We start from the raw sequence: 9686 nt of genomic DNA, 5'->3' as shown, positions 1-9686 counted from the left end.
GAAGGAATAAAGGAGAAAGCTTTGCTGCGACTCTGCATGAATCATGCCATGGCTGTGTCTCCTACATGAGTAGCATCATTTTGATTAAGTAAAGCTCTCAAGTCCCATGTCTACACTCTGGAATGACTTGACTGACCAGCAATAGAAAGGCCAATAGCTACCAATCTCCTTTCAGCTCTGCAAAATCAAGCTTAGCATTATTGTTGAAAGAGGCAGGAGTCAGCAGGCATGGTATTAAGTTGAATGTTAATTTTAATAAAAATAGAGAGTTGATGGGCTTTGGAGTTGGACTAGAGTTTGAGTCTTCCTCTGAAAGACTAAAGATGTGGCTAGTTATTCTATTTCTCTGAGCCTCAGTTCTATTATCTAGACATTTCTTTAACCATATTTCTTCAATTTCCAATCCATTTGAGGAAAAATATTTCTGTAAAATTCACTGAAGTTAATTACCAGGAAAATAAAAATCAGACATATAAAATATACACTCATTTTTAGATGATTAGACTTAATAGTCAAAAAAATTACCCTAATTGTTAAAAGTCTCTAGACACCTGCTGTCAGTTTCTAGTCTCACTGTGGACTAGAAAGAAAGAGCTCATTGCCTCCCACCCCAGTCCAGGAACTGCATTTTGAACAGCACTGATCTTTGAGGATAAAAATATCTTTAATCATTGGAGGTTGGTTGTTAAAATTCAATGCATAATGTATGTGAAATGCTTAGAAAAGTGCCTGGCACGTACAAAGCATAAGGAAATTCCACTTTCTTCAAATAAAATTGCACCCAGAACCTCTAAGGAAGCAGTAACAGGTAGAGAATCTCCTGGGAAGAGTGAGTGAGGTAAGCCCCTGACTAAGGGCACTTAACCTTGTACCCCAACTTCACCTTTTCCACTGGGGTTTTCTTCTTGTTTTTCCTCTTGCTCCTGCTCTCACTCTCAACTCTAGCTCTGTCTCTTCCCTTCCTGTTGCCACCATGCTATTGCCCTCATGGTGGGATGAAATTTGTTCCCATGCAGAGTCAGAAACCACAGACAAGGAATATCAACAGTGCAGTTTCTTTACAAAGCATAACGTTCTGGTCCCAACTCAACATGTTTGTTCGGTTCCCTGAGCCCTTTGGCATAGAGGTCCTTGAGCCAGATTTGTGATCCACCCCCAGCTCTATTCTTTCATTCTTATTTGCCTCTGGGAAGTCACTTAATAATTCTGGGCTTCAGTTTCCTCATGTATAAAATGGAGGAAAAAACAATACCTGTCTGATAGGATTGTTGTGAAGATGAAATGAGCTAATACAGATCAAGGGCTGAGTAGAGATCTGGGATGTAATAAGCAACCGGCTCAGTAAGTGTCAGCTGTCGAAATCATCATCATGGTCACTTGGAAGTTCCTGGGCCCTTCACTTCTCACCTCCTGATCAATATCCACACAGATAAAATCGTTATGAATGGACCCTAGAGAAACACCCTCCTACACAAAATCTCTCGACATCCTGTTGTAACACCCACCTGACTATGATGCTTAATCTTAATTTCTACCTGGAGAGAGACTTTTTCCCTGAGCAAATGGTGCAGAAATGATCTCATCTTTTAAGTGAGAATCCTCCTGCTACTTACCTGGATGTGGCTCATTCACATAGGGCTACAGTCGATCCTAACACAAGTCCCTACTGTCTCTTTCACATATCATGAGAAACAACTACAATGCGCTGTCATCCCAAAACCATTTTCTCACTGTAGGTTTCGTATCAATTACCTAGTGCCACACAATAATATTACACAGCAAACCACCACAAACCACACAGCAATAAGCATGTATTACTCATGCATCTGGGAGGTGTGCTCAGAAACTTTGCTGATTTTGGCTCAGTTAAGCAATTCTTTCAGTCTTGGTTGGACTTGCTTATATGTGCAGGGATCGGCTGGGTGTTGACTGATCTAGATTGTCTCTGCTGGGGTGACTGGGGTGACTTTATTCTGTTCTGTGTGTCCCTGATCCTCCATCAAGCTAACATAGATATGTTCTCGTGGCTATGGCAGGGTAAAAGAACAAGTGGAAACTCAAGTACTTTTCAGGTCTTGGCTTGTGTCACACTTGTTAACATTGCATTGGCCAAAGCAGGTCACAAGGCTAGGCCCAGAATAGGAGTGGGATAGCAAGCACTATAAAGTTACATGGCAACAGGCATGGGTAGCATGCTCATTAAATGTTAATTCTGCCTTCTATTTCCTTATATTCCTGTCCAATTAGATCAGAAAAACCACTTGCTGATTCATATTACTGAGTCAGGACCTTATGTCAAGCCAAGATTTTATTGAATATACACTCCAGGATTTGTATTGTTTGTTTGTTTTAATGGAATCTGTACTTTTCCTTTTCTTTCTTTTCCCCACTAGATTGAAAAGTAGCAAAAGAAAACAGGTTCATTTTTAATAATGGATATCTGAACATTTCATGTCCTAATCCCTAGGATGACTTATAACTCCTACTGGGACCAGTCTCCATCCCATGGTACTATGTTAGTCTCAACAAATGAATTTAACACACAAGGAATAATACTCAAAGAGCTACTTATTAGAGTTGAATGATTTTTTCATAAAACCTGCAAAATATAAAATGAGCTTTCCTACTGAAGGTAGACTCTAGGGAGATTTCCTGTGTTAGGAATTTGATATCTTCCTCTCAAATTAAAAAAAAAAAAATACTGCATTTTTCCTTTCTGAGAGTGTTTCCTAACAAAGTTATTATTCCATTTCTTGGGGAGGAAAATTATTTTTTCATTTGCATGAAACTTCCACAGTGACCTCTTTGTCCAATGGAAACAAGAAGTCCTACTATTATCAGTTAACTCTCCAGTTAGTGACTTTGTGGGAGGGTTCCTGGAAAGCATCAGTTGTTTCAGAAAAGGTCCCTTCTACTTTAAGATGAAAATCAGAACTTCCTCAGCCATCTTGCACAAGCTACTTGAGCACATACATGATTACATATGGAGGGAGGATAAGGCAATGAGAGAGGACAAGGTTCTTGCCCAAACTCTAGCCTGCAGTTGCTTTTGGCCCCTTTATTTGTTATACCCAAGGTCATTCGGATAATTCGTCCTAAAGATGTGTGGAAGAAGTCGCCAGCCCTGTGTAAGGGTGGGATGGTGGTGGGGCATAGAGACCCTCCCAGTCCTCCCCACATTTATGTAACTGACCTCATACTTTTGCATAAAACCTGGACTCTGGGATGGGATAGCAAGGAGTTAGTATCTTAACTAGGCTGTTTACAAACACTTTGACTTTGAAACTTTGAAATGATTTGTATGAGTTTGAGGCTGCTCATCTATAAAATGTTTCTTACACCTACAATGATACCTGACATACAGAAAGTCACTAATCGCAATTTCCTATATTCCCACTACATCTCCTCTTCTTCTAACTTTCTCCCCCACCCTTTCTTGGTCCTTTATTCTCACCTGAGCCTCAAGTCTCACAGCCATGGCTTACCCCAGAGAGAGAGAGAGAGAAAGAGAGCCAGTCAGAGATGGACTAAAAGAAGCTAAATCTTGTTTGCAGAAACATTCGGCTTCAGATTCATCTCTGCAGAAAAGCAGTAATGTATTGATACTTGAAAAGAAGAGACTTCAGAAGAAAGAAGAGGGAGAGTGGGGTCTCATCCTGAGGACAAGGGGGAACATGGAATGTTTAGGGTTTCACTGGCATGAGACCGAGGCTTTCAGGGAGAGAGGAAGACTGAAATTACTTTGATTTTCATGGAAATTATCATCTGACTTTGATCTTGACAGAATGTCACTGAATCAAATTCTGAAGTTTAGGTTTGAAGTGAGAGATTTGGGGGAGGGAGTGCAAGCTGAAAGAATAGATGTGGGGGGGAGTAGATTTCTTTATGAGAAAGTAATTGTGTGTGTGTGGGTCGGTGGGTGGGGGTGTGTGGAGAGCAATGGGCATGGCAGATGCAGAAAGAGGGATTGTCCTTTCCTCCCAGCCTACAGGAATTCAGGTTTAAAACACAAGTTTTAGATGAGCTGAAATAAGACTGTTCTTAATTTCTCTCAGATTCATGCTAGTTATAAATGCTGGAGAAAAAATTGGATTGAAGAATGTCTGGTAACACAAACACTGTAAACCTTTTATTATCATATTTGTGGCTTCTGGGGTATGCTTTTAATGTCATCTTAAGATGTTGCTCACTTAAAACAATTGTTCTTAATTTTAAATTAAATTAAAAAACCAACCCAAGTGTCTTACTCCCTTCAATTAATTTTCCTTTTAAGTATATGAATTCCTTGCTGAAGAAGCTGGAGCCAGCTGGCTCTGAAAATAATGCATCAGTTCAGTTCAGTCACTCAGTCATGTGTTTGTGACCCCATAAGATTGCAGCATGCCAGGCCTCCCTGTCCATCACCAACTCCAGGAGTTCACTCAAACTCATGTCCATTGAGTTGGTGATGCCGACTCATGACCATCTCATCTTCTGCCGCCCACTTTTACTCACACCTTTAATCTTTTCCAGCATCAGGGTCTTTTCCAATGAGTCAGTTCTTCGCATCAGATGGCCAAAGTGTTGGAGCTTCAGTTTTAGCATCAGTCCTTCCAATGAATACTCAGGACTGATTTCCTTTAGGATGGACTGGTTGGATCTCCTTGCAGTCCAAGGGACTCTCAAGAGTCTTCTCCAACACCACACCTCAAAAGCATCAATTCTTTAGTGCTCAGCTTTTATAGAGCAACTCTCACATCCATACATGACTACTGGAAAAACCATAGCTTTGACTAGACAGATCTTTGTTGGCAAAATAATATCCCTTCTTTTTAATATGCTGTCTAGGCTGATCATAAATTTTCTTCCAAGGAGCAAGTGTCTTTTAATTTCATGGCTGCAGTCACCATCTGCAATGATTTTGGAGCCCAAGAAAATAAAGTCTCTCACTGTTTCCATTATTTCCCCATCTATTTGCCATGAAGTGATGGGATTGTATGCCATGATCTTAGTTTTCTGAATGCTGAGCTTTAAGCCAACTCTTTCACTCTCTTTCACTTTCATCAAGAGGCTGTTTAGTTCTTCGCTTTCTACCATAAGGGTAGTGTCATCTGCATAATTGAGGTTATTGATATTTCTCCTGGCAATCTTGATTCCAGTTTGTGCTTCATCCAGCCCAGCATTTGCATGCTGTACTCTGCATATAAGTTAAATAAGCAGAGTGACAATATACAGCCTTGACGTACCCCTTTCCCTATTTGGAACCAGTCTGTTGTACCGTGTCCAGTTCTAACTGTTGCTTCCTGACCTACATACAGATTTCTCAGGAGGCAGGTCAGGTGGTCTGGGATTCCCATCTTTTTCAGAATTTTCCATAGTTTGTTGTGATCCACACAGTCAAAGGCTTTGGCATAGTCAATAAAGCAGAAGTAGATGTTTTTCTGGAACTCTCTTGCTTTTTTGAAAATAATACATACATAGTTTAAGTATTTTCATGCTTTAAGAGATCTATTAATTATGTGAAATAATAGTAAGATAAAAAGCAGCACATTGTAGAGACAAGTTTTCCTGCAAATAGTCTGGTCCTGGCTCATCACAACTGGCTGTGTGAACTTGGCTGGAGTTGTTAACTTCTTTGAACCTTAACTCCTTCATGTGGATTTTGTTCTGTCATTCAGTCATGTCTAACTCTTTGTGACCCCATGGACTGCAGCATGCCAGGTCCCTCTGTCCTCCACTATCTCCTGGAGTTTGTTCAAATTCATGTTCATTGAGTCAGGGATGCTAACTAACCATCTCATCCTCTACTGCCCCCTTCTCCTTTTGCTTTCAATCTTTCCCAACATCAGGGTCTTTTCCAATAGGTCATCTCTTCGTAAGAGGTGGCCAAAGTATTGGAGTTTCAGGTTCAATATCAGTCCTTCCAATGACAGTCAGGGTTGATTTTCCTTAGGATTGACTGCTTTGATCTCCAACCCAGGGATTGAACCCATGTTTCCTGCTTGGTGGGTGGATTCTTTATCACTGAGCCACCTGGGAATCCCTATTATATAACACCTTGTGCACGTGCTTAGTCCCTCAGTCGTGCCTGACTCTCTGTGACCCCATGGAGTGTAACCCACCAGGCTCCTCTCTCCATGGGGATTCTCCAGAGAATACTAGAGTGGGTTGCTATGCCCGCCTCCAGGGGATCTTCCCAACCCAGGGATTGAACCCAGGTCTCCTGCATTGCAGGCGGACTCTTTACTGTCTGAGCCATGAGAGAAGCCCATACAACACCTTAAACAAAGTTAATTTCAAATAAGTCCATTCTCTTCTTCTTAGATTCTGTGAATCATAATCTATAAACAAACTAACTTCTCCAATTTCCTCATCTATAAAATGGAAATTATAATAGTGTCTATCCTATTAGGCTTGTTGTGAGGTCTGCATGAGAAAATGTTTGCAAAGAACTTAGCATAATGACTGGCACTTAGGAAGTGCTCCAAGAACGTAGGCTTAGAAACGAAAGGACAAGAGAAGCTGCTGTGCTTCAGTCAGATCATTCTCTGCAATTCTATTTTAGGCACTGTGGGCTCCCCAGTGTGTATACATGAACGATGTTAATGCAGAGTTAGCAAATGATGATGGTAATGATGACTGCAGTAACCAGGCTCTATTCAGAATGCTTTATCTGTGTTAACACATTTAATTTTCATACCAACCCTATGAGACAGATAAAATTATCATCCCTGTTCTTATAGATGAGGAATCTGAGACACAGAGAGGTTAAGTGACTTGCCTTATGCCCCAGCTAGTAAAAATCACCCTCTATTTGGAAACCAGAACTGATCCTGAAGTATCTGAAAAAAAAAAAAAAAAACAGAAAATTACTCCTCTATTAGTCTCTTTGGTTTTTCAAGGATGCTCAGAAAGTTGAGTGACTAAATGATGCATAATCCTCAATCACCCCCTCCCCAAATTCCTCACCTATGTCTAGCAGTTTCTTGCCACCTGGTGCTAATGAACACGCAAAAGAAAACCTCAACATTTGTCTAATGACGTTAACTAATGCTGCCCCCTGCGTGGTGATTATGAGTGGAGCTGTGCTGTGGCTTCAGCAAGCAGGTGGTGGAAGTTCTTAATGAAAATTGCATACAGATTATAGCATTTTGGTATATTTTAGGATGAAATTCACTAAGGGTTCAAAACCTTTTCCAATTGGCTCACTTATCCTTACCACTAACAGGAGGGCTTGATGTAAAGAACTAGAAGCATAGGAAGAACTAAATATAAATTGCATTAGAGCTGCCCCCATGGTAGAGAAATGACTCAGAATGATCATGAATAAAGCTTCTGTGGTGCTTTTCATGAACGGAACTGACAGCAGGCAAAATACGGACGCAGAAGGCCAATTCTGACTAAAGAGTACTGGCATAGATTGAGACTTTTTCTATTGGGGAATGGGAAGTTTGCTAAGAATTATGAACCATATACACCAAGTTGTATGTGTAAGTGATGGAGAAGGCAATGGCACCCCACTCCAGTACTCTTGCCTGGAAAATCCCATGGATGGAGGACCCTGGTAGGCTGCAGTCCATGGGGTTGCTAAGAGTCGGACACGACTGAGCAACTTCACTTTCACTTTTCACTTTCATGCATTGGAGAAGAAAATGGCAACCCACTCCAGTGTTCTTGCCTGGAGAATCCCAGGGATGGGGGAGCCTGGTGGGCTGCCGTCTATGGGGTCGCACAGAGTCAGACACGACTGAAGCGACTTAGCAGCAGCAGCATGTGTAAGTGAATAAATGAACTTGAAGAATTGGATGTGATTAAGAAAGATAAAGGAAATGATAAATTCCTTTCTACAACAAGAGGAGAAATTTATTCATGCTGATGCTGGAAGGTAAAGTATTGAAAAATGGCTCAATAACAATAGAACAACTTATGGTTATTCCAGAGAAATAGATTGGAGAGGAAAAATTCTTCTTATTCTCTTTTGCTTGGTATACTTCATAAAGTCATGCTAAAATGTTCATTTTTTTCACCTCTAACTGCAGTAAGTATATTCAGATATAATTAAGTATATATTTGCTAAACAGGAAAACAAGACAAGCAGAAAAGGTCAAAACCCATCTCATCATTTTCAGGACAATTTTCCAGGGTTAAGAAGAAAACTTGCTTTGTAGTAATTTTAAAAGCCTTTAGACTTTTGTTTTTAGTCATTTCTGGTTTGTTTTTTTTTTTTTTTTCTACTAATTCAATTGCTTGAGAGGAAAGAATCTGTATTCAAAATCCCAAATTCTTAGCAATTGCATTCAAACATTACCATTTGTTAGTCAGCATATCCACTTTTCGTTTAGATTTCAAAGTTTGTTTTTAACCATAGTCAATATTTTCCTGTTTAGTTTTCCCTAGAACTGGTTCAACCTATATTTCTCATTTCCCAAAATGACAGTGAGTCAATGGTGACATGTTTATCAGTGAGGGTGGGCTTCAAATGTGGGCAAATTAAGTCCAACTGTCCTAACTCTCCAATGGGAGGACTATTTAAAGTATTTCAGTATCGACATATTATTTTTCTGTTTACAATTGGAACTTCTTTTAATAACAAATATTAATTTCTGATAGTTTGAGCTTATCTAAGAGACATCACTGGCTTTAAGGACACTGAAGTGTTCTTTGTTATTCTTACTTAACTCATCACTGAACAAGGCTGTCTTTTCTCTTGAAGAAAGAAGACTGAATTCCTACACCATTATTATATGCTCACAAATACTATTATGGACATGCACACATGGGGGTCCAACTCTATTCTTAATTATTCATGCTAGTAGAAAGGAGACTGAGACAATACAGAGCTATACACAATCCAAAAACCTTATACATTTCAGTTTAGAAAGTCCTGCTTGACGTTAATTTGCAGATGGAAAATATACCGAATATACCAAAATATACATGAAATAAGTATTTATTAGGCATCTGCTGTATAAAGGCATTCTAAGAACCAGGGGACATACAGGGTATAAAAGGAATACCTGGTAAGTGGTTTGCTGGGAGATTAATCAACAGGAGGGAAAACAGCACAGTGGTGACGCTCTCTTGAGAAGGCAGGGCAATGATGGATCAACTCATGAGAAATAATTGCCAGATCCTGGTTATGAGACAGTGAAAAACAGAGCTTGCTTCTTGGGTGAAATTTATCTTTGCTCCAGAATTGAAGGGCACATTGGCTATAGTTTTCAAGAATGGAAATGTATTCCAGAACTCCAGAAAATCACAGACAGGAAAGACCAAATAAAGTCACCACCTTCTGGCTGCAGGATGGGTTGTGGTAAGTGACTTGTCTAATATAAAATGTGTCAACAGCAGAACAGAGCCTAAAATTTCTGTTTCATGAACCCTCACTGAGTGGAGAAATAGCGTCCTGGTATTCTATCACTGGATTAAATTCCATTTCTCTGCAGAACAGTTTTAATAGTTACTGTGACTCTGGCCACGTAAGACACAACCGGTTAAATCAGTTTCATGAGTTCCATTGACTTAACTGGGGTTGAAAACTACATACCAAGCCAGCCAATGGCCAAGTCACATTGAAAAACTTGTTCCTCATCACACTTGCCCCACATATTTTCTCATAGTGGCCATATAGCTAGAATGCACCAGTATGATAATACCAGTTGTTAGACCAATAAAACATTTGTATTCTAGTTGGTAAGACTGCATCT

Source organism: Bos mutus, chromosome 8, assembly GCF_027580195.1.
Source record: "Bos mutus isolate GX-2022 chromosome 8, NWIPB_WYAK_1.1, whole genome shotgun sequence".
Taxonomy (NCBI): domain Eukaryota; kingdom Metazoa; phylum Chordata; class Mammalia; order Artiodactyla; family Bovidae; genus Bos; species Bos mutus.
Note: the sequence above shows the minus strand (reverse complement) of the source record.